General features: G+C 27.7%; 1 long non-coding RNA gene across 9 annotated transcripts; it reads left to right on the forward strand.

Moving 5' to 3' along the window:
• Positions 523-25457, forward strand: LOC109840351. Of its 9 annotated transcripts, none has more exons than XR_002246897.1 (4): positions 523-822; positions 900-978; positions 20904-21039; positions 25326-25457. It is a non-coding gene; the product is annotated as an uncharacterized LOC109840351 (long non-coding RNA). The 9 variants fall into 9 exon arrangements; XR_002246891.1 differs by having other exon boundaries at positions 25261-25451; XR_002246893.1 differs by having other exon boundaries at positions 20904-21005; positions 25248-25451.

Genomic DNA, 25457 nt, shown 5'->3' on the forward strand with positions numbered 1-25457 from the left:
CTTAAGTAAAGGACTTTTTGATATGCATTCTAGAAAGAGCAGATATTTTAGTTTTACTCTGATTCATAACTCTTAATTTACTTAAGTAATGGACTTTTTGATATGCATTCCAGAAAGAGCAGCTATTTTAGTTTTACTCCGATTCATAACTCTTAATTTCTACCATTTTCTTGCATGTCTATCACATAAATATATAAGATAAGATGCCAGTCAAGTGCACTTTACTATCGCAAATACGTGCGCCTTGTGTCAGTAAGATATAAATTTTGGAAACTACAATCATGTCCGAATCTCAATAGCTTTGATTAAAATAGTGCACTTTCCTATTGCAAATACGTGGCCCCACGTATCAGTGGGCATAAACTTTGACAGCCGGCAATCACGTCCAAATATAGTTAGGTTTAACTTAAGACTTAATCAAGAAGAAAATTATCCTAATTATGACCGTTACTTAGCTTAATCTTGACGCCGACTTAAACCGGCTTAAATTGATTAGCGGGGCCTTCGTATCTCTCGTCTTTTCGGTGCCTCTATCTTCTCAATTCTCGCGGAGATCCAGGGTTTTCTGCCCTAAATCGTTAAAGATTCGACGATCCAAGGCGGAAGAGGAGCCTATCTCAAGCAGAGGGTTTTCTGCCCTAAATCATCAAAGATTCGACGATCCATGGCGGAAGAGGAGCCTATCGAGGGTTTTCTGCCCTAAATCGTCATAGATTCGACGATCCATGGCGGAAGAGGAGCCTATCGAGGGTTTTCTGCCCTAAATCGTCAAAGATTCGACGATCCATGGTGAGAGAGGAGCTGATCTCAAGCGATTTCAAGGTAACGATCTTATTTTTTTACTATTTATGTGTACATTGGAAATTTCTGCGGCTTACATCCTTGATCGATCAATGCAGGTAAATTCTCCCATCCTCAAGTTCCCATCGCTGGATCCATGGTGGGGAAGTACTTCGAAGAAAATCAAAGTTGGGAAAGGTAACATCTTGACCCTTTAATTGAAGATAACTTTTTTATTTTTGTTCAGTTCTGTTGAAATCATGTTCTGATGTTGATAGCTAGAAACATACTGTCATCAAATTTCTTGAACTTGTCATCTTTAGATGTAAAAACCTTCCTTGGCAATGTATTTAATTAACTCGCTTATTCTTTCTGATGCAAACTTGTTAATTGTTTGTTGGTTTTCTTAGCAAGCGTAATTAGTGCAACTTAAGTAAAATCTTGGATGGTTGTTTTGCTTGAGATTAAAAAACTTTGGTTAGCCATCACATTGTGCTGCTTCTGTGAGCACGTCATTGTGGCCTTATGGGTTATGTATTTTAATTTAATAACCTATTCTTTATGATGCAAAGTTGATAACTGCTTGTTGGCTTTTTTAGCACACATAATTAGTGCAGCTATAGTAAAATCTTAGGGTAGCTGTTTTGCTTAAGATTAAAATATTTTTTTACAAATTTGTAAACTACATTTTTTTCAAAATGCAAAATTTTGACTTTTCAAACCTTTTAAAAAGTTTTTTCAAACGATTCGCCTTAATGACATTTTAGCGTTGGTGACATCTTACCTTTTTATGTTTTTACTTTTCATTTTTTTTCAAAGTTTTCAATAGTTTTAAGAATTAAACTAACTTTTTAGCAATTTCCAATACCATTTTACGTACTTACATTTTTTTTTTCAAATTTCCAATTTCTTAAACTCTTTACACTTTCACATATTTTCAATTTGTTCATGCTTTCTAATTTCAAACTATTTTCAAGTTTTCATATTTCGTAGAGAAAGTTTTAATCTTCTAAAGTTTTCAACGATTTAAATGTTATAAAAAGTAGGTTTGATAGATATTTACATTCCAAACTTTCCAATTTCTCAAACTATTTCCATTTTTACATATATTCAAAAAATTTAAACTATCCTATTTTCAAACTTTTTCAAGTTTACTTTAAAAGTTTTCTCAAACTTTGTTTTTTAAATTTCAAAACATCAAATTTCTCAGAACTCTTTTGACATTTGACTATAATTTTCAAACTTTTTAATTCCTTAAACATTTTTCATGTTTTCATGTTTTTTTGAAAAGTCTTAATCTTTTCTAAGTTTTCAATGGGGTTTCAATAATTAAACTAACTTTCCGTATTTTTAAATGCCATTTTTACATATTTACATTTTTGCGAACTTTCCAATTTCTCAAACTCTTTCCATTTTCAAACTTTCAAATTTGTCAAAGTCTTTCCATTTTCACTTTCTTCAAACTTTATGATTCTTCACTTTTTTTTCAAGATTTTACTTTAATTTTTAACTTTCCAATTTCTTCAACTTTTTTCAAGTTTTCATAAATTTATAAGGTTTTTAAATACCTTTTTTTTCACTTTAACATAGTTGACTTGTTTTGCATTTCATTTAGCTTTCAATTGTTCCACTTTCTCATACTTTCCAAACATTCCAAGTTCTTATGATATAGCTTTAAACTTTCCAAAATTTCAAACTATTTTCAAATTTCGTATTTTATAGAAAAAGAATTAATCTTGAAAAAGTTTTCATCATTTTAAACTATAAAATAAGCTTTCCTGCATTTTCAAATGTCATTTTTAGATATTTATATTTCAAACCTTCCAATTTCTCTAACTCTTTCCACTTTTACATATTTTCAAATTTTTTAACTTTTCTATTTCGCAATTTCTTTTCCATTTTTATATAATTAGATTTTTTTAGCTTTCCATAATTGAAACTTCTTGATTTTTTTTATTTTTTGAATATTCAAACTTTTTCAAGTTTCATAACTTTACATGTTGCTATAAACTTTTTTTTAAACTTTCCAATCTTCCATTTTCTCAAGCTCCTTTGTCATTTCGCTATAATTTCCTAACTTCCTATTCGTGAAACACATTTCATGTTTCATATTTCTTAAAGAAGTCTTAAATCTTTTCCATGTTTTCGATGGTTAAAATAAATAAATTAACCTTTCCATATTTTCAAATACCATTTTACTTATTTACATTTTCTTTCACATTTTATAACTTCTCAAACTATTTTCAAAATTTCACAATATCTTTTGAAAAAGTCTTAATCTTTCCTAAGTTTTTAAACTTTCCAACTTGTCAAACTTTGTTCATTTTCACATATTTTAACTTTGTTCACATTTTTCTGATGTTTCGACCTTTTTTTGACATTTCACTTTTCAATTTCATAATTTTTTTAAGTTTTCAAAACATTATAAGGTTTTCAAATACCTTTTTTTCCACTTTAACATAATTCACTTGTTTTGCATTTCACATAGCTTTCAAACGTTCCAATTTCTATACTTGTCAAACGTTCCAGTTCTCAATAGTTCAATTTTGAAACTTTCCATATTTTCAAATTTCTTTTAATTTTTCTTAGTTTATTGAGAAAAGTTTTAATCTTTTTCAATGGTTTAAATTATAAAACTAGGTTTTCCACGTTTTTAGACGCCCTTTTTAGATATTTGCATTTTAAACTTTCCAATTTCTCAAACTCTTTCCATCTTTACATATTTTCAAATTTTTTTAACTTTCCAAAATTCCAATTTCTACAAACTCTGTTGACATTTCGCAATAATTTTCAAACATTCCAATTTCTCAAAACACTTCTCATGTTTTAATTTTTTAAAAATAAAAGTGTTAACCTTTTCTATGTTTCCAATTCCGTATTTTCAAATACTATTTTTGCATATTTACATTTTTTTGTTCAAATGTTCCAATTTCTCAAACTCTTTCCATTTTTCAAAGTCTCCAATTTGTAAAATCTTTCTGGTTTTTTTTTTTTACATTTTGCTTGCTCTGAAATCTTCCAATTTCTCATACTTTTGAAGCATTCCAATTTCTTATACTTTTAACTTTCCAAAATTTCAAACCATTTTCAAGTTTTCATATTTTTATAGAAAAAGTTTTAATCTTTGATGGGTTTAAATTATGAAAGTAGGGGTTTTCACATTTTCAAATTCCATTTTTATGTATTTACATTTTTTTGAACTTATCAATTTCTAAAACTTTTTGACATTTAATTTTTTTTTAACTATCAAACTTTTTCAAGTTCCATAACTTTACAAGTTTGTCTTTTCTAACTTTTTCTAGTTTTCATATTTTTTTGAAGTCTTAAGTCTTTTCTAACTTTTTAATTGTTTCTTAATCTTTTCTAACTTTTACATATTTCAAATACCACTTTTACTTACTTACATTTTCAGATGTCATTTTTAGTTATTTGATGCTTTTAGAGTGTTTTCTAGAAGTGCGTAAGAATAATCATGTAGATTGTTATGTGTAGAAGGAGGAGGTTATGGAAGCACCTCATGGTGTCGGTAAATACCCCATGAGGAAGTGCTTGTAAAATATGAAGGAGTAGAGTAATGAAGTTGTACGGGATTGAAGTAGTAGAGAAATTAAGTTGAGTAAAACCAAGCTATAGAGAATCAAATTGTAGAAACAACTTCTCTTGGATACAAAAGGGCTTTTCTTTATACTACTTTCACTACTACTATATAATTTTGTCCTCTTTACAAAATACTTAGTCCAACCTAATATAGCCTCTTTGAAAATTTCAAACACCATCTTCACATATTTTTAGTTTCTTCAAACTTTATGATTTCTCAACTTTTTTCTGCATCTTACTTTAATTTTCAAAATTTCCAATTTCTTAAACATTTATAGTTTTCATAACTTTATAAGGTTTCTTTAACATAATTGACTTGGTTTGCATTTCACTTAGCTTTCGAATGTTCAAATTTCTCATACTTTTTAAATGTACCGATTTCTTATACTTTAGTTTTCAAACTTTACAAATTTTCATACTGTTTACAAGTGCATATTTTATAGAAAATGAATTAATCTTCAAAGGTATTCATCGGTTTAAACTATAAAAATTGGTTCCCCACGTTTTCAAATGACATTTTTAGATAGTTCATTTCAAGCATTTCAATTTCTTAACTCTTTCTATTTTTACGTACTTCAAAATATTTCAAACTTACAAATATCATAAACTCTTTTTTTATATATTTACATTAACTTTTCGAATATCTAGAACTTTTTAACATTTTTAGCTTTTTAAAATTTTTAATTTTCAAACTTTTCAAGTCTTCATAACTTTACAAGTTGTCTCAAACTTTTTTTAAACTTTCATAACTTTCAATTTCTTTCAATGTTTTCAATGGTTTAAAATAAATAAACTAGCTATTCTATATTATTAAATACCGTTTTACTTGTTTACATTTTCTTTACGATTTTCTTACTTCTCAAACTATTTTCAAGTTTTCGTAATAATTTTTGAAAGTCGTAATACTTTCTAAGTTTTCGAACGTTCCAATTTAACAAACTCTTTCCATTTTCACATATGTTAACTTTTTTCAAACTTTCTAATTTCTCAACTTTGTTCCACACTTCATCCAATTTCTTTTTTTATTGGCAAAGTTTTCAGAACCTTGTAAGGTTTTCAAATACCTTGCTTTTTCACTTTAACATAGTTGCCTTTTTTTTGCATTTCACTTAGCTTTCAAATATTCCAATTTCTCATGCATTTCAAACTTTCCAATTTCTCATAGTTAATTTTCAAGCTTTCCAAATTTTCAAACTAGTTTTAAGTTTTCATATTTTATAGAAAAAAGTTTTAATCATCAAAAGATTTCAAAGGATTAAATTATATAAGTAGGTTCCCCACTTTTTCAAAGGCTCTTTTTAGATATTTATATTTCAAAATTTCCAATTTGTTAAATTCATTCCATTTTCACATATTTTCAAAAAAATTAACTATCCGATTTTCCAACTTCTTTTCCATTTTTGCATGTTTACATTTTTGGCAAAGTTTTTAATTTTTAAAACTTTTTGACAATTTTAGTTTTTTCATATTTTAAATTTTAAACTTTTACAAGTTTTCATGACTTTAAAAGTTTTCTCTGACTTTCTTTTCACGTTTCTGAATTTCCAATTTTTGAAACTCTTTGGACATTTCACAGTAATTTTCAACTTTCAATTTCTCAAATGCTTTTCATATTCTCATTTTTTGTATCAATGTCGTAAACGTTTTTAACTTTTCAAAATTTTGAATAATTAAACTGACTTTTTTGTATTTTCAAATATTATTTTTACATGTTCATATAAATTTTCAAGCTTTCCAATTTCTCAAGCTCTTTCCATCCTTCTAACTTTCCAATCTGTTAAACTCTTTCCATTTTCACATATTTTCACTTCAAACTTTCTGATTTCGCAACTATTTTTGACATTTCACTTTAATTTTATAACTCTAAGTTCTACTTTTTGTCAATTTTCATAACTCTATAAGGTTGTCAAATATCTTTTTTTTTCTCTTTAATATACTTGAGCCTTTTTTGCATTTTACTTGGCTTTCAAATGTTCCAATTTCTCAATGCTTTTGAAACGTTCCAATTTCTCAAAGCTTTTGAAACGTTCCAATTTCTCATACTTTAATTTTCAAGGTTTACAACTTCTCAAACCCTGTTCAAGTTTTCATATTTTTTTAAATTTCTTAATCTTTTCTAAGTTTTTAAACTTTTCGATATATCAAACTCTTTTTTATTTTCACATATTTTCACTTTGTTCAAACTTTCTGTTTTCTTATATATTTTTGACATTTTATTTTAATTTTTAAACTTTGCAATTTCTAAAACTTATATCAAGTTTTCATGACTATAAGGTTCTTAAATATCTTGTTTTTCACTTCAACATAGATAACTTGTTTTGCATTTCGCTTAGTTTCCAAATGTTCCAATTTCTCATACTTTCCAGGCGTTTCAATTTCTTTTGTTTTAGTTCTCAAAATTTTTAAACTGTTTTCAAGTTTCATATTTTATAGAAAAAGAATTAACCTTGAAAATTTTCATCAGTTTAAACTATAAAAATAGGTTTCCATGCATTTCAATTATCATTTTTAGATATTTACGTTTCACACCTTTCAATTTCTTTAACTCTTTCCATTTTTACATATTTTCAAAATTTTCAAACTTTCTAATTTCACAAACTCTTTTCCATTTTTATATAAATTACAATTTTCGAGCTTTGTAATATCTAAAACTTTTTGACATTTTTAGATTTTTATGAATTTTTTAAGTATTTTGAGTTTTCATAACTTTACAAGTTGTGTTAATTTTTTTTAAGTTTCCAAACTTCCAATTTCTTGAACTCCTTTGGCATTTTGCTATAATTTCTGAACTTCCAATTGCTGAAACACTTTTCATGTTTCATATTTCTTAATAAACTCTTTTCATAATTTCTAAGTTTTTCAAACATTCTAAGTTATCAAACTCTTTTCATTTCTACATATTTTCACTCTCTTCGAACTTTTTGTTTTCTTATATATTTTTGGCATTCTACTTTAATTTTCAGACTTTCTAATTTCTTACTTTTTTCAATTTTTTGTTACTCTAAGGTTCTTAATTATAACTTTTTTTTTTCACTTTAACGTAGTTAACTTGTTTTGCGTTTTGCTTAGCTTTCAAATGTTTCAATTTCTTATACTTTGCAAACGTTCCAATCTTTCCCTTTTGCTTAGCTTTGGTTTTCAAACTTTCCAAAATTTTAAATAGTTTTCAAGTTTCATATTTTGTAGAAAAAGGATTAATCTTCAAAAGTTTTCATCTGTTTAAGCTATAAAATTAGATTCGTATGCATTTTTAAATGCCATTTTTAGATATTTACATTTCAAACCTTTCAATTTTTCTGCATATTTTTAAAAATTTCAAACTCTTTTGCATTTTTATTTAATTACAATTTTTTAAACTTCCCAATATCTAAAACTTTTTGACATTACAACTTTTTAAGTTTTTAAATTTTCAAACTTGTTTCTCCAACTTCCAATCCCTTAAACACTTTTCATGTTTCATATTTCTTAAAAATAGTCTTAATCTTTTCTATGTTTTCAAATATCATTTTGCTTATTTACATTTTCTTTCAAATTTTCTAACTTCTCAAACTATTTTCAAGTTTTTGTAATATTTTGAAAAATGTCTTAATATTTTCTAAGCTTTGAAACTTTTCCAATTTGTTAAACTCTTTCCATTTTCACATATTTTCACTTTCTTCAAACTTTCTAATTTCTCGTATTCTTTCAACATTTACTTTCCAATTTCTTATTATATTTTCCGTTTTCAAAATTTATAAGATTTTTAAATACCTTTTTTTACTTTAGCATAGTTGACTTGTTTTGCCTTTCACTTAGCTTTTAAATGTTCCAATTTCCCATACTTTTTAAACATTCCAATTTTTCATAGTTTAACTTTAAAACTTCCTAATTTCAAACTGTTTTTAATTTTTCTTATTTTGTAGTAAAAATTTTAATCTTTAAAAGATTTCAATGGTTTAAATTATACAAGTACGTTTCCTAATTTTTCAAAGGCTATTTTAAATATTTACATTTCAAACTTTCCAATTTCTGTAACTCTTTCCATTTTACATATTTTCAAATATTTCCTTTTCCCAAGCGCTCTTGCATTTTTACAATTTTTCAAACATTTTAATTTTTGAAAACTTTTTGATATTTTAAACTTTTTAAATTCAAACTTTTGCAAGTTTCACAACTTCGGTTTTCTCTAACTTCTTTTCAAGTTCCTAATCCAATTTTTTCAAACTCTTCTGACATTTCCCAATAATTTTCAAACTTTTACATTTCTGAACGTTTTTTCATGTTTTTGTACTTTTTATACATGTCCTAATCTTTTCTATGTTTTCAATCAAATTTACTTTTTATATATATATATATATATATACACACACACACACACACATATTTATATATATATTTTTTCAAACTTCTAGTTTCTAGTCTTTTCATTTTCCAAATCCAATTTGTAAACTCTTTCCATTTTCACATTTTTTCACCTCAAACTTTCTGATTTCACAACTACTTTCATAAGTCTCTAAGTCTGTCAAGTATCTGTTTTTTTCTCTTTAACATACTTTGAAACATTCTAGTTTCGCATACTTTGATTTTCAAAATTTCTAATTTTTTGAGTCGTTTTCTAGTTTATATATTTTTAAGAAAAAGTTTTAAATCTTCAAAAGTTTTCGACGCTTAAAATTGTAAAAATAGGTTTCTCATGATTTCAAATTCTATTTTTAGATATTTTCATTTTTTTCAAAATTTTCAAACTTTCCATTTTAGCAAACTCTCTACATTTTGTCGATTTTCAAAATTTTCAAACTTTTGAATTTCCCAAAACTTCCATTTTTACGTATATAAATATTTTGAAACTTTCCAGTTTCTGAAACTTGACATTTTTAAATTTCAAACCATTTTCAAGCTTTCATTTCGCTTAGCTTGCAAATGCTTCCAATTTTCGTACTTTAATTTTTAAATGTTCTAAATTTACTTTAATTTTTAATCATTCTAAAATTTCATACTTTTTGTCATTTCACTTTTAAATTCAAGCTTTCACTTTGTCAAACCCTTCTCATGTTTTCGTAATATCTTTAAAATTTCTTAATCTTTTCTTAGTTTTCAAACTTTACAATTTATTAAACTCTTTTCATATTTCACATATTTTCGCTCTGTTCAAACTTTTTTTTTTGCATTCTACTTTAATTTTTAAACTTTCCAACTTCTTAATTTTTTTTAGTTTTCAAAACCAATAAGGTTTTTAAATATATTTTTTTAACCACTTTAACATAGCTAATTTGTTTAGCATTTAGCTTAGCTTTTAAATGTTCTGATTTCTCTAATTTTTTGAACGTTCCTATTTCTTACGCTTTAGTTCTCATACTTTACAAAATATCAAATTGTTTTCAAGTTTCATGTTTTATAGAAAAATAATTAATTTTGAAAAGTTTTCATCGATTTAAACAATAAAAATGGGTTTCCATACATTTTTAAAATGACATTTTTAGATTTGAAAAGTTTTCATCGATTTAAACAATAAAAATGGGTTTCCATACATTTTTAAAATGACATTTTTAGATATTTACGTTTCAAACCTTTTAATTTCTCTAATTTTTACCTTTTTACATTTTTTTAAAACTTTCAAACTTCCCATTTTCAATCATTTACATTTTTATATAATTACATTTTTTTTCAAAATTTCCAATATCTATAGCTTTTTGATATTTTCAACTCTATAATTTTTGAATTTTCAAACTTTTGCAAGTGTTCTTAACTTTTTGCATGTTGTCTCAAAACTTTTATTTAAAAGTTTTGAAGCATCCATTTTTTCAAACTCCTTTAACATTTCCTTGTACTTTCCAAACTTCCAATTCCTTAATTACCCATGTTTCATATTTCTTCAAAAAAGTCTTAATTTGTTGTGTATTTTCAAATACCATTTTATTTAGTTACATTTTCTTTCAGATTTTCTAACTTCTCATAATATTTTGTAAAAAGTCTTAAACTATTCTAAGTTTTCAAACATTCTAATTTGTCAAATTCTTTCCATTTTCACATATTTTCACTTTGTTCAAACTTTCTGATTTCTCAAATTTTTTCAACATTTCACCTTTTAATTTCTCAAGTTTCTTTAGAGTTCTCAAAATTTTATGAGGTTTTCACTTTTAATTTCTCAAGTTTCTTTAGAGTTCTCAAAATTTTATGAGGTTTTCAAATACCTTTTTCTTTCACATGAACATAGTAGTCTTGTTTCGCATTTATTTTATGAGGTTTTCAAATACCTTTTTCTTTCACATGAACATAGTAGTCTTGTTTCGCATTTTCACTTACCTCTCAAAGGTTCCAATTTCCCATACTTTTCAAACTTTCCCATTTCTCATGGTTTAATTTTTGAACTTTCCAAAATTTCAAACTGTTTTTAGGTTTTATTATTTTATAGAAAAAAGTTTTAATATTCAAATGATTTCAACAGTTGATAGGTTTCCCACTTTTTCATAGGCTATTTTAGATATTTACATTTCAAACTTTTCAATTTCTCAAACTCTTTCCATTTTTACATATTTCAAATATTTTAAACATCCATTTTTCCAAACTCTTTTTTGTTTTTTTATTACATATTTACATGTTTTTCAAACTTTTTAATTTTTGAAGCCTTTTGACATTTTTAAATTTTTACATTTCAAGTTTTTTCAAGTTTTCACAATTTTAAATGTTTTCTCTAACTTCTTTCCAAAGTTTCTCAAACCCTTTTTAAGTTTTCGTAATATCTTTAAAATTACTTAGTATTTTCTAAGCTTTTGAACTTTCTAATTTGTCAAATTCTTTTCATTTTCACATGTTTTCACTTTCTTCATTGACATTCTACTTTAATTTTCAAACTTTCCAATTTCTTGAACTTTTTTCTTGTTTTCATAATTCTATAAGGCTCCTCAATATCTTCTTTTCCCCACTTTAACATAGTTAACTTGTTTTGTTGTTGTTGCTACTCCTCAATATCTTCTTTTCTCAATAACTTAGCTTTTAAATTTTCCACTTTCTCATACAAACGTTCCAATTTCTCATACTTTTCAAATGTTCCGATTTATCATACTTTAATTTTTAAAGTTTTTCACTATTTTGACATATCACTTTAATTTTTAAACTTTCCAATTTCTTAAACGTTTTTCAAGTTTTCATAAGGTTATAAGGTTTGCAAATATCTTTTTCTTTTTTTACTTTAACATAGTTGACTTGTTTTACATTTCTCTTAGTTTTCAATCGTTCTGATTTCTTATACTTTCCGAATGTTCTAATTTCTCATAGTTTAACTTTTAAACTTTCCGATCTGTTAAACTTTTTTATCTTCTCTTTAATTTTCAAACTTAGGTGACTTGTTTTACATGTTGCCAAGCTCTCAAAGGTTCCAATTTCTCATACTTTTCAAATATTCCAATTTCACTTACTTTAATTTTCAAAATTTCCAAATTTTCAAACTTTTTTGACATTTCACTTTAATTTTAAAGCTTTACAAATTCTCAAGATCTTTTTCACATTTCTGTAATTTTTTAAAAATTCTTAATCTTTTATCCATATTCAAACTTTCCAATTTGTCGAACTCTTTCCAACTTTACATAGTTTTTCTTTCTTCAAACTTTCTAATTTCTCAACTTTTTCAACATTTCACTTTAATTTTCAAACTTACCACATTTTTAAACGTTTCATAAATTTTCAAAACTTAAAAGGTTTTCAAATACCCTTTTTTCACTTTAATATAGTTGACTTGTTATGCATTTCGCGTAGCTTTCAAATGTTTCAGATGTTCAAATTTATCATACTTTAATTTTCAAACTTTGCGAACTTTAAAACTATTTTCTAGTTTTCATATTTTAGAGAAATAGTGTTAATCTTCATAAGGTTTTAACGGTTTAAATAATCAAAACAGGTTCGCCACATTTTCAATGACCATTTTTAGATTTACATTGCAAACTTTCCAACGTTTTTTCCATGTTTCCAAACTTCAATATACTCAAATTCTTTTTACATTTCTGTAAAACTTTTAAACTTTCTAGTTTCTGGTGCTTTCATATTTTTTTAAAAAAAGTCTTAGTCTTTTCTAAGTTTTCAATAGTTTTAACTAATTAAACGAATTTTTCCATTTTTTCATATACCATTTTTACATATTTATATTTTTTCCAAACTTTACAATATCTCCAACTCTTTCCATTTTCACATATTTTTTTTCTTCATTCTTTCTAATTTCTCAAGCTTTTTGGACATTTCACTTTAATTTTCAATTTTTTTTCAATTTCTTACACCTTTTTTAGATTTTCATGACTTTGTAAGGTTTTCAAATATCTTTTTTTCACTTTAACATAGTCGGCTTGTTTTACAATTCATTTAGCTTTCGAACATTCCAATTTCGTACACTTTAATTCTCTAACTTTCCACATTTCCAAATTGAAAATAACTATTTAAGTTTTTCAAGTATCTTTTTTTCACTTTAATATTGTTGACTTGTTTTATATTTCGCTTGGAGCATGCAAACGTTCCAATTTATTAGACGTTTCAAAATCTCCAATATCTCACACTTTAATTTTCAAAACTTTTTGAATTTTCAAACCTTTGTTGAGATTTCAGAGCTTTTGTTGGATCTATGGAATTGCATCACCATGCCCTTTCTCCGGGGCAGAGAAAGGGTGAACAACTGACTTGGAATAAATGAAAGACGTGAAGTTGGGCTTAGATCAGGTTAGAAGGAATGATACTCAAGTGAAAAGTGAGGCTTCGGGTCACACTTTTTCATGAACGGTTCTTCTATTTCGCAGGATTGAGCTGAAGTAAGGGATAAAAAAACAACCGTGTACAGGCACTGTAATTTTCAAGCTTTGCAACTTCTCAGACTCACGTTTTTGTACTTTTTTGAACTTTTTAAAGGTTTTCATAACTTTTTAAGTTTTTCAATCATGCTTATTTAAAAAAAATTCTTAATCTTTTCTAAGTTTTCATACTTTCTAAGTTGTAAAACATTGTCCATTTCACATATTTTCACTTTAAACTTTTTGATTTCTCAACTTTTTAAAGCTTTCCTGTTTTTGAAGAATTTTTTTCACTTTAATGTTTTCAAAATTTGAGACTATAATAACATTTAACTATACTATCAATTATTTTAATTTCCAATGGCTATTGCCATAGCTCTTAAAACTTCGCATTAGTTTTCAAATGATTTCAAACTTTACAATTTCCTAAAGTTTTCAAGTTTCATAGCTCAAGTTTTTCAGAATTTTCAAGTTTTCAAGCTCAATAGCTTTCAAATATATTTCACTTTATTATTTTGCTTAGTTTTCGTACTCTAAAAGTATTAATCTTAAAATCTTCTTAATTATTTTATGTTTTAAAATAACTTTTACATAACTGCAATCACTATTTTTACATGTTTTTATTTTCATTTTATTAGCCTTGGATTCTATAGATATTTATTTTTGAAGACATTTTACTATAATTTTATACTTATAACCTTTTAAAAAAAAATTTCAAATAATTCGCCTTAATGATGCTTTTGCTTTGTTGACATTTTACGATATTTTGTACAATTTACCCTATTGTCACACCCGGAAGTGTGAGCTTGTTGGTACGATGCTAAGTTGCACTGATATGGATGTAGGTACGGGTGCGGGTATGAGACAACAAATTTGTGAAAGGTGGGGTACGGGAACATGACTGAAACTCATAGGATATAATCATAGTCCTGAGCTATATAAACGACCCTTTTACATTGCAGTTCTTGAGGCTGAAACGAACTCAAGTTTTATCCAACAAGTTAAAAAATGGATGTGAAGTGTAGGATATATATCCAAAAAGTTTATGACGAGCGTCTTAAATTAAACATGCGTTGTATAATTGAGTGGTGTGAATAAACATGTGCATATATTTAAGGAGTGTACACGAAGTGTTGAGTACAGGTGCGGGTACGACACACGTCCCGTATGGGTACTGATCCAGCTCCATTTTAGCAATACCCAGGTAACTTAGGCGCGATATAAGCCGTGGATCCTACTGAGTCAACACATGGTTCGGCTTAATCCACTGCTAAAATTGACTAGTTATGTTGCACTTAATCCATTGCCGTTCAAATTTTCGCGGCATGATACATCCTAGTATCACCACCATGTAGAGTGGACTCTAGAGATTTCTCCTATGGGCGGCTCTAGATGTGGTTTTAACCGTACTCACACGATGTAGCACTTAGCCCGACATAGCACTTAGCTCCACACTTTCGACTAGCTAACTGCTTTGATACTGTTTGTCAAGCAATGGGCTTGCAAGCTAGTTAGCACGATGTAAGTCGTGGCGCCTACTAATGCAAAATATAGTTTGGCTCAATCCACTTCCAAAATTGGCTAGTCAATGTTGCACTTATAAACCATTCAATCTCTCAATCAATATCCGATGCGGGACTATGTTTTGTAGTATAACATATATATTTGAATATTTGATCCCTAATTGGTAATTTACTATGGTTTTTAAAATGTTAATTAATAACAAATGGGGTTCTATATGTTACATTTCACTTTAATTTTCAAACTGTTTGGTTTCTTAATCTTTTCAAATTTTCATAACCCAAGCTTTTCAGACTCTTTCACGATTTTAAAGCTTTCAAGTTTTCAAAGATCTTTTTTTTTCATTTCAAGTTTTCAGACCTTAATGACATTTTACTATATATTTGATTGTTTTAATCTCAAATGGTTCGATTACAGTAGTTTTTAAAATTTGGCTTTTATTTTCAAATAAATTTCAACCCTTTCCAGTTTTCAACACCCAAGTTTGTTAGAGCTTTCAGGTTTTTTCAAGCTTTCAAGTTTTTCAACTCTATTTTTCACTTTTAACAGTGTTTTGCTTAGTTCACATATTCTAAAAGTCTTAATCTTGAAAATTCTCGAACGATGTTAAGTTTTGAAATAACTTGTACATAATTTCAAACCTCATTTTCACATGTTTTCATTACATTTTATTAGCCTTGGATTCTATAAATATTTATTTTGGGTGACATTTTACTATATTTTGGTACTTTTCAAATCTTTTGAAAAATAATTTTGAACAATTCGCCATAGTGAGATTTTAGCCTTAGTGGCGTTTTACTGTGTTACTTGCAAGTAAAATGCTATTTATTTCAATATTTTCATCTCAAATCGGGAATTTACTATGGTTTTCAAAATTTTAATATCAAATGGTTTTATAATTTACATATTACTTCAATTTCAAAAATAAATTCAAACTTTCTAATTTCTTAACCTTTTCAACATTTCATAACTCGGTTTTTCAGACTTATAAACTTCCATTCCACTTTTAAGTTTTTCAAACCTTAATGACATTTTACCATATTTTCGATTATTTTAATATCAAATGGTTGTTTTACCATAGTTTTTAAATTTCGCTTTTAATTCAAGTTAACTTGATTTTTCAGGGTTTCAAGCTTTCACCTTTCAAATCTATTTTTCTCTTTAAAATATTTTTTTTAGTTCCAAATTCTAAAGTCTTAATCTTGAATATTTAAAACGAGTTTTACATTTTGAAATAATTTTTACGTGCTTTTTAACACCATTTTCACATGTTTTTATTTTTATTTAATTATCCTTGGATTCTACTATATTAATGTTTATTTTTGAAAAAAATTTACTATATTTATGTAATTTTCAAACCTTTTAAGAAGTTTTTTCAAATAATTCGCGTTAATGACGTTATTAATTTAGGTTACGTTTTGCTATATATTTGAATATTTTCATCTCAAATTGGTATTAACTTACGTTTCACTTCCAATTTCTTTAACTTTTCAAAATTTCAGAACTCAAGTTTATCAAACTGTTTCACAGTTTTAAAGCTTTTAAGTTTTCAAAGATCTTTTTTCACTTTCAAGTTTTCTGACCTTAATGACATTTCCTATAATTTTTGATTATTTTAATCTGAAATTGTTCATTTACCATAGTTTTAAAATTTCGCTTTAATTTTCAAATGATTTTCAACCTTTTCAAATTCTCTAACTTTTCAAAGTTTTTATAACTCTAGTTTCTTTGAGTTTTCAGCTTTTCATGCTTTCAAGTTTTCAAATCTATTTTTCACTTTAACAGTATTATGCTTTGTTCTCATATTCTAAAAGTCTTAATCTTTTAAAGTTCTCAATAGTTCTAAGTTTTAAATATTATTTACATGTATTCAAACACCATTTCACATATTTTTATTGTTATTTTATTAGCCTTGGATTTTATAAATATTTGTTTTGGAAGATTTTTTACTGTAATTTTGTACTTTTCAACCCTTTAAAGAAAAATTCAAACGATTCGCCTTACCTCAGAGTGTTATTTTATGATATTTTTTTACCGATTACTATATATTTAAAAATTTTCATTTCAAATCGGTAAGTTACTATTTTTTTTAACATTTTAATATCAATTAGTTCTATAAATTACATTTCACTTTAATTTTTAATTTCAAACTTTCCCATTTCTTAATCTTTTAAAAAATTTATAACTCAAGTTTTTCACATGTTTTCATGTTTGTAAAGCTTTCAAGTATTCAAAGATCTTTTTTTCTTCATTTTCAAAATTTCAGATCTTCATTACATTTTACTATATTTTCGATTTTCTAATCTCAAAATGGTTCCTTTACCATGATTTTTAAAATTTTGCTTTAATATTCAAATGATTTTCAAACTTCCCAATTTCTAAAACTTCTCAAGTTTTTATAACTCGAGTTTTTCAAGCATGTCGTATTGAGACATTTATGCTTTGGAAATGCTGTAATTTGATTTTGTTTTGTATTGTTTTGTTTATTTCTACTTAGTTGCTTCTTATGCTCTGGGCTTTGTTCATGTGAACTTAGTGCCATGACTGTACTTACTTTTCAAATATATTTTTCATTTTGACACTATTTTATCATATTCCGAAAGTCTTAATCTTGAGAACTTTTCAATGGTTTGAAGTTTTAAAGTAAGTTCTACATAATTTCAAACATCATTATAACATGTTTTTATTTTTTATTTTATGACCCTTGTGTTCGACAAATATTTATTTTGGAAAGGTAATATTACCATCCATCTTTTGTATTTTGACTGATTACCTTTCCATATATGAAATACTTATTCCTGGAGAATTTTAATCTCATTTCAAAATAGTTCCGGGTTATTCCCAGGATAATTTTAATCTTGTTTCAATATTATTATCCATTTCCTTTGCACCTATTGGCAGTGTATATTGACTGATTATTTTTCCAATATAAGGTTCATATGAGATATTTCTTCTGTTTCACCAGCCATCTCTTTAGGCTTGTTGAGATCAGTTTTAATCTTGGTTACATATTACCATCCATCTTTTGTATATTGACTGATTACCTTTTTTAAATATGAGGTACTTATTCAGTATCACCAGCTATCTCTTTATGTTTGTTGAGATCGTATATTATCAACCAATATCTTGAACTGAGAAGCTTGGTACAAATTCTTAACTGTGTAAAATGTTTTGGGCTATTTGCAGGACAATTTTAATCTTTGATTCAATATTACCATCAATCTCCTTTGCACCTATTTGCTGTGTATATTAACTGATTATATTTCTGATTTTCATTGATGACCTTCCGTGAATTTGATGCGTTCATATAAGATGTTTATTCTGTCTCACCGGCTATCTCTTTAGGCTTGTTGAGATCAATTTTAATCTTCATTCAAAATTACCATCCATCTCTTTGTCTATGGACTGGTTACCTCTCCAAATTTATGCTCATGAACCTTTCCAATTTTTGGTTCACTTATGACCTTTACTAATTTGATGCATGCATATGAGATATTTATTCTGTGTCACCAACTATCTTTTTAGGCTTGTTTAGGCTTGTTGAGATTGTGTCCATTATCGACCAATATTTTGAACTTAATAGAAAAGTATGTTCCGTACGTATCGTTTCTTAACAAAACCTGTTTGTTGAGCTTCATTAAATCTTCTATCTCGAATAGATGACCTGCATTTTATGTACCTCTAAATTTATCAATTTCCTTCTATAGGCCTACTGGGAGAAGTGTATTGGTTACTTAGTAATAATTATAAGAAAGCTTGATACAAGTGACTTTTCCAATACTATTGTCCTATGACATCTTGTATAACATCCTTTGGCTTATAAAATTTTGCCATTGATAGATTCTTTTTATATTGCCAATCCTTCTATGGGCCTGCTGGGAGAAGTGTATTGGTTACTTGTTACTAATTATAAGAAAGCTTGATACAAGTTGACTTTTCCAATCCCCCGTCCTATGACATCTTCTATGGCATCCTTTGGCTTATAAAATTTTGCCATTAATATATTCTTTTAAATTGCCTTGTAGAATTTCATCTTTTTCTCAAGGATTTTTTTCTCAAAAAGAAAAAAAATGTCCTTTAACATTTCAGATTTGCAAATTACATCTGATTTTCCCTTTAAATGTTTCAAAATTTGTATTTCCAGTCATTTACTCATTTATTCATTTATGATCGATATAATCTTTTTTAAATCCCTAAGTTCTTGAATTTGAAATTATTTAATTGTTTTTAATACTCTTTTGATCTTTGGTATTTCTTTTTCTACTACCTGTTATTTTCAGCAACCATATCGAACTTATAAAATAGTTTGTGTTACCATTATCAAATAGTTTCAAATTTTTTAGGAAATAGTATCAATGTTCCTGACTTGTTTTGTGAATTTTGAAATTTTGAAATTTAATCTGAGGTTTGTATATGTTTTATTTACTTTCAAATAAATGTAATATTTTTGACAAATTTTGAATTGTTAAACTGGTTGGTGTATTTTCTTAGTTTTAACTTAACACTCTTTTTCCACACACACACACACACACACACATACATAACTCAAAATTTGAAACTATAAATACCTGGTTTGTTTCATTTTTATTTTTTTTCTAGTAATAAATATACACTACACTTTATAAAAGGTTTCTAATTTTTTTGAATCAAAGTACCCATATGGTTTTCTCAAATTTTCAAAATAGTAAAATCTTTATGAGAATTTTAAAACTCTATATTATTTGGTGTATCATTTTGTTTTAAGGTTCCTCGTAGGCCTTTTATGTTATTGCTTCAAGCACTACCTTAACGTTTTCGAAGTTCCAAAAAAATTCTGTGAAAGAACAGTCATCTCTTAAAATTTCAATTGAAGTCTTGTCTTTTTAATTTTTGAAAGTAATTTTTTTCATTTATTAATTATTAATTTTTTTAGAATTTTTTAAAACTTGTTGATCTATGAAATTTCCAATTGATTTCAATAATTTTGAAAAACTGGAACAAAATATGGTGTTTTTATCTTGTTCCTTTTAGTTATGGAGTTCGTTTTTAACTTGGTTTTTGACTTGTTCCTTTTATTTATGAGAAAGGTCTTCTATAATTATGTTCTAAATAATGTATTTCTTTAAAGCATCAAAATTGACTTGTATATTACATACTTCTCATTAATCATCATAACTTGCATCAACTCAAGTTGTCACATGTTATCGGTTTCCCAAGTTATGTGAACTGATATCAAGTGCTTCATTAATTCTACCCTCGGGTGATCTCACACATTTGAGAAGTCAGTCCTCAATAATATTAGTCTCGTTAGGCATGTTGATACATTCTGTTGCCCTATTCATACTCACCGGAAACTTGCAAATGTGTTTCATCTATATATCGTTTTATGAATGTTTAAAATACAGCTTAACGTGATCCAACATCAGATCATTTCTTATAGATTTCTAGATAGTCTATAGTGCCTACTTTCAGTTACTAACTGAAACTGATGCCAATTCTAGAGTCTCACAGATATTTATCCGCGACCTAGTTGTTGATCCGGAGACTTGTAGAGGGCTTTCATAATTTTATTCATGCCCCAATTTTTGCACGGACCTAGTTGTTGATCCGGAGACTTGTAGAGGGCTTTCATAATTTTATTCATGCCCCAATTTTTGCACGTGCTTCAATATTGATCTAGATCCTGTAGCCCCATCTAAGCCCTTAAGGTTATTGAGATTATATATTTCCTGCTTATCATTACCCACCAAAATTTGATACTAAGGGTTTCACTACATAAGTTTCCTCTCAGTTATTCTAAGTTATATTATGAGATTATATATTTCCATCTTATCACTATCATAAGATATTTTCTGAACCTCATTCTGGCATATTCAATTGCTTAGACTTGCGGCAGTATATTTTACTTATCTTACTCATTGAAATTTGTCGAATCGATTTGCGATCAAGCTTAATTAGCCACCACTAACTACTTAACTAACTGTGGATCTCCTTAATTGACTAATTGATACCTTGTGCCACATTAATTTTACTATCATTACCCGTTAGTGATTCACATGCACTTTAGATGCTTACCTTCTGTGAGCTCCTCTTTTCTGGGCTTGTTACTCTACAGTCTTTTGGGTGACATCTTACATCCAGTTGGACTTACTTAGAGGTACGCTTAATCTGAATTTGATACAATGGGCACATCAATTCTACTCTCATTTATGCATCTCGTGCACTCTAAATATTAATTTCTTATCATAATGTGCACTTTTTGGGTTATCCTTATTGCAGTTTGTTCAGTGTAAGCATATATTGAGGTTGTATATGTTCACTTATTAGCACTCCCTTGAGCTTGTACCAAGGGGCTTCCTCAACTCTTCCCTATAACCTCAGGTTAGAACCGGATTGACTCTAATTTAATATTGAGGTATTGACATTTGAACTTGCCTATTCTCTTCGATAATATGAATCTGAAGTTTCTTCTCTGAATCTAAAAGTATGTGAAATTATTTTCTTGTGTCCTATGCTTATGAAAATGTGGGACCTATTAAATTACTCTGTAAAATTTTTTAATTTAATTTTTCATCTTGCCACAAAATTATAGCTAAACTTTTGAAACTATATATAATTATTTCGTTAACTGTTTTAATTAAATTTCCTAGTACTATCTCTTTCTACACAAATTTTCCAAGAGCTTTCTGGAATTTTGAGAAGTTTGTGGGATTTTTTGAAGTCTAAGCTTTATTTTTAGTGTACTTTTTAAATTACAGTAATATGACATTTTTATCAAAAAGATTTTGATATCTTGGTTGAAATTTTCTCTAATGGATTAGAAAATTTTATAAACCAAATATAGTTTTTGCTCTTTGTTTTTCTTTCCAGTTTTGCAGTTCTGAATTTTATCAAAATACTTCCTAACTTTTTAATTCTCAAGTATCAAAATTTTTAATGTTATCCATATTCTTTTTATTCTCAACAAACTTATGTTCTGTAGGTTATAATTTATCAAACTTGTAAATAGATTGCCTTTTTTTTACTTTGTAGTATAATGTGATGTGTTCCTATTGAGGATAAAATGAGAGAGAATCGACTAAGGTGGTTTGGTCGTGTACAATGGAGAACTCTTAACGTATCGGTTACGAAAAATGATAATATTATAGTTAATGGGGAAAAAAATCTAGAGGTAGACCTAAGGAAACTTGGATAGAAGCAATTAAAAGGGATAAAAGGATATGATAATAGTTAATAGAGGAAATGTCCGAATATCGAACGAAACTGAAAGAATAGGATTCATGTAGCTGACCCTAAGCGTTAGGGATAAAAGGCTTTGTAGTTGTTGTATAATGTGATGTTTTTTAAAGATGGTCTATCATTTTTTTAAAATTTTCCTAGTAATGAAATCTTATCTCTATTTCAAGAAAACACAATTCAACCTTAGAGCTTTTTGGAATTTTAGAAATTTGTGGAATTTTGAATCCAAAACTATACCTTTTTTTCATTTTGCTTTTTAATTATAGTAATATTGTAGTTATAAAATATTTTTGTCTTAGAGTTTAAAGATTGATTTGAAATTTCTTGAAAAACAAAAGTGATGTGCTTAGCTCGCTTTTCGTTCCATTCTTATAGTTGCACATATTACCCCCTACATTAGTCTCGCAAGCACTTAATATTGTTGTTAAACGTTATTATCCAAAAAATTTCGTATCAATGACCATTTTCTGCCTTCATATTGTTTGTCATTTGAACTTGATATTGATGATTTTCTCTTAGGGGTGAACTCGATTTGGATATGACACTTATCATATCCATATCCACTTCCTAAAAAACAGACATGGATACAGATATAAGTATTCTTCGATAAGAAAAAGTCATCCATATCCACAATTGGAAACAAATATGGTTTGGATATTAGGGAAGCGGATGTGGATACCATCACATATGCAAATCAAATATTTGGAAAACGGATATGATTCGGATATCAATCGGATAACATAAAATATCATGTTAATTGGACAATAAAAGTTATCAGTTAAACAATTTGTTTTGGACAGTAAGATCTCATGAAATTTCAACCATACTAACCTAAGCAAACCTCACAAAACTAAGAATTGCAAGCAATTGATTAGAAAAAAGTACGAGACAAGAATTACAACATAAAGTGCTGCAAATTTTTCTTCTAGGCCTCCCATTTTATTATATCCATTGATAAAAAAATAAATTAAATTATAGTATAACTTAAAATTGACTATAAATAAGTTTAAAATGTATAATTGTTACCTCTGTAAAAGCATGATCTAGTAAACCAAAAACATATGACGACATTTTAAATCGCATGCAATTGATATCAAGATAATAAAAAAATTAATAATATTCATATCTGTAACCGGGTCGGTGTCCGAATTCATATCTAAATCTATATCTAATCCATATCTGAATTTAAATAGTCGGACCGTATCCGAAAATTGAATCGATATTTGTATCCAACCAAAAATGTGAAACCATATTCGCATTTGTTTTGGGTTACTATTGTAGATCAGATCGGATATATACGGGCTATTTTGCACTTTACTTCCCCCTATTCGACCTCTGCATTTATCTATCTTGGCTTGTTAATCGTGTGTCTAAAATAGTTTTTACACATCAAACTTTTATTTCTCGAACTTCATCCATCGTTGTCCATCACTTTTGCACTAAATATTTACTATGTAGTTCTGTATTAACCGGTACCGTCATCCATTCTTTCTGCATTCATTCGCAGTGTGTAACACCATTTTATCAGTATGCAGTAGCACTTAATACTAAGTTGCATCGTGAGGGCATGCACTTTAGATATCTTCATATCATCAGCTATCGCCTTAAGCTTATTATCATTGGATATCACTCACTGCTTTTGTCATGTAAAATTTAACACTAGTTCTACCAGTTTATGCTTATTTCTGTTATAAAATTATGTCATGTGGAGTACTAGATTTTGTTCAACTTCATTAGTTCTAGGGCCCGTACAAATTTTCATTTGACTTTTCAGCTATTTTTGCTTCTTATGGAGATTATTGTTTTTTTAAACAGTGTCATTTTGTTGTAATCTTTGAACTAGAAATTTCTTGTTCTAATTCTTTTTGCTTTAATTTTCGTAGACTTTGGCTCTTAATATAGAACAGTTTTAGAATTTGGAAATTTCTAAATATGTTTCTTGAGAAACACAAAAATGATATGTAAAACAGGAATATTTGATTACATTGTTGCTTTGTATTTTTTTTTTTGTTCCAGTAATGTTACATACCGTGCTACTTTTATCTGGAAGATTTGAAAAAAAAATTTGGGTTGTAAGATTTAAGAAAGCATGAAACCTTGTTCTCTACTAATCTTTTAGAAGAAAATAAAGTGGTGCTTTGATTGTATCCTTGTCAAGTTTTTGAATTTCTTGAAATACTCTATAATTATTTATTTTATTTTCCTTTCTTTTGAATTTCTTGATTTTGTAGATATCTTTCTTGATGTTGTAATATTGATAAAAGAAAAAGTTCACTTAAATTCTTGAATACTTGTATAGTTCCTCGTATAGTCATCCTAGACCTTCAAAATATTTTTGTAACCTTTGAATTAATAATAACTATAAGATCATATTTGGTGTACTTTTTATAAGAAGTTCTACTTTTTCTAGGTCTATAATTACCATATCCATATTTTTTCCTACTCATATTAATTATGGAGTTCTAATCACTCAAAACTTCATTTATTTGAATCCCAAGTCTGATAGTTTCTTGTGTTGTCCTTTTAGACTTTGAAGAACAACGAGATGCTATGTTATCTGAGTACTTCTATATGGAGTTGTACCAGTACCTGATACGTGTCGTACTCATTTACGCGAAACTTCTTGGACACTCTTTTCATATATGCATATATTTATTCAGACGTACTCAATTATGTATTGACATGTACTCAATTATACAATGCATATTTAATTTAAAACACTCGTCATACATTTCTTGCATATGTATCCTACAATTCACATCCATCTTAGTAAGTTGTTGGATAAGGGTGTAGTTCATTTCAGCCTTAAGAACTATGATTTAAAGGATCGTTTACATATAACTCAGAACTATGACCATACCATACCATACGTAACTATCTGATGCAAATCACTCGATTCCCTATCAATATTTGAAATTATTGGTCATGTTTATAATCCATATTCATTGGTGATCATTTGATTGGCAGAGTTTGATTTCCATATTCTTTAAGTTGCCTTAATTGCTCTTATCACCTTTCTTGTTTTTTGTGGATGGGTGGGTGGGGTGGATGGCTGTGTGAAATGCTCTTGAGCAAAGACCATAGCCTGATATTGACGTCCTTCATCTTTTTCGAGCTTGTGTAACTGTGTGTGTGTGTGTGTCTGTGTGTGTGCGTATGTGAATGTGTGTGTGAAATGCTCTTTAGCAAAGACCAGTGAATTATCTTGGTTCCTTCATCTTTTTTTAGCATGGTCATGCTGTAAATATAGTAGTGTATCCTGTGTGCAGGCTATAATTTCGTAGTCCTACTGACTGATAGTCAATCTTTATGAACTACTACTAATAAGTTAAGATCTTTTCCATCTTGTATGTGTCATGTTTTGAAATAAAAACACATCTATAGTTATATTACACAGGACAAAATATGCACAAGCTCAATTCTGTGGACTGTGACTTTCACCTGAAATTCATCATACTGCAGAGTTTGGAGTCTCTGATTCAATACTGATTGTGAAAAGAGGACGGGTGAATTGAGAACCTAACTTCATATGGATGCACTTAGTGTGAAAGCTACTGCAACATCTCGTCAGATCCCAAGTCGATAGGCAAATGC

This window comes from Asparagus officinalis, chromosome 5 (genome assembly GCF_001876935.1).
Source record: "Asparagus officinalis chromosome 5, Aspof.V1, whole genome shotgun sequence".
NCBI lineage: Eukaryota > Viridiplantae > Streptophyta > Magnoliopsida > Asparagales > Asparagaceae > Asparagus > Asparagus officinalis.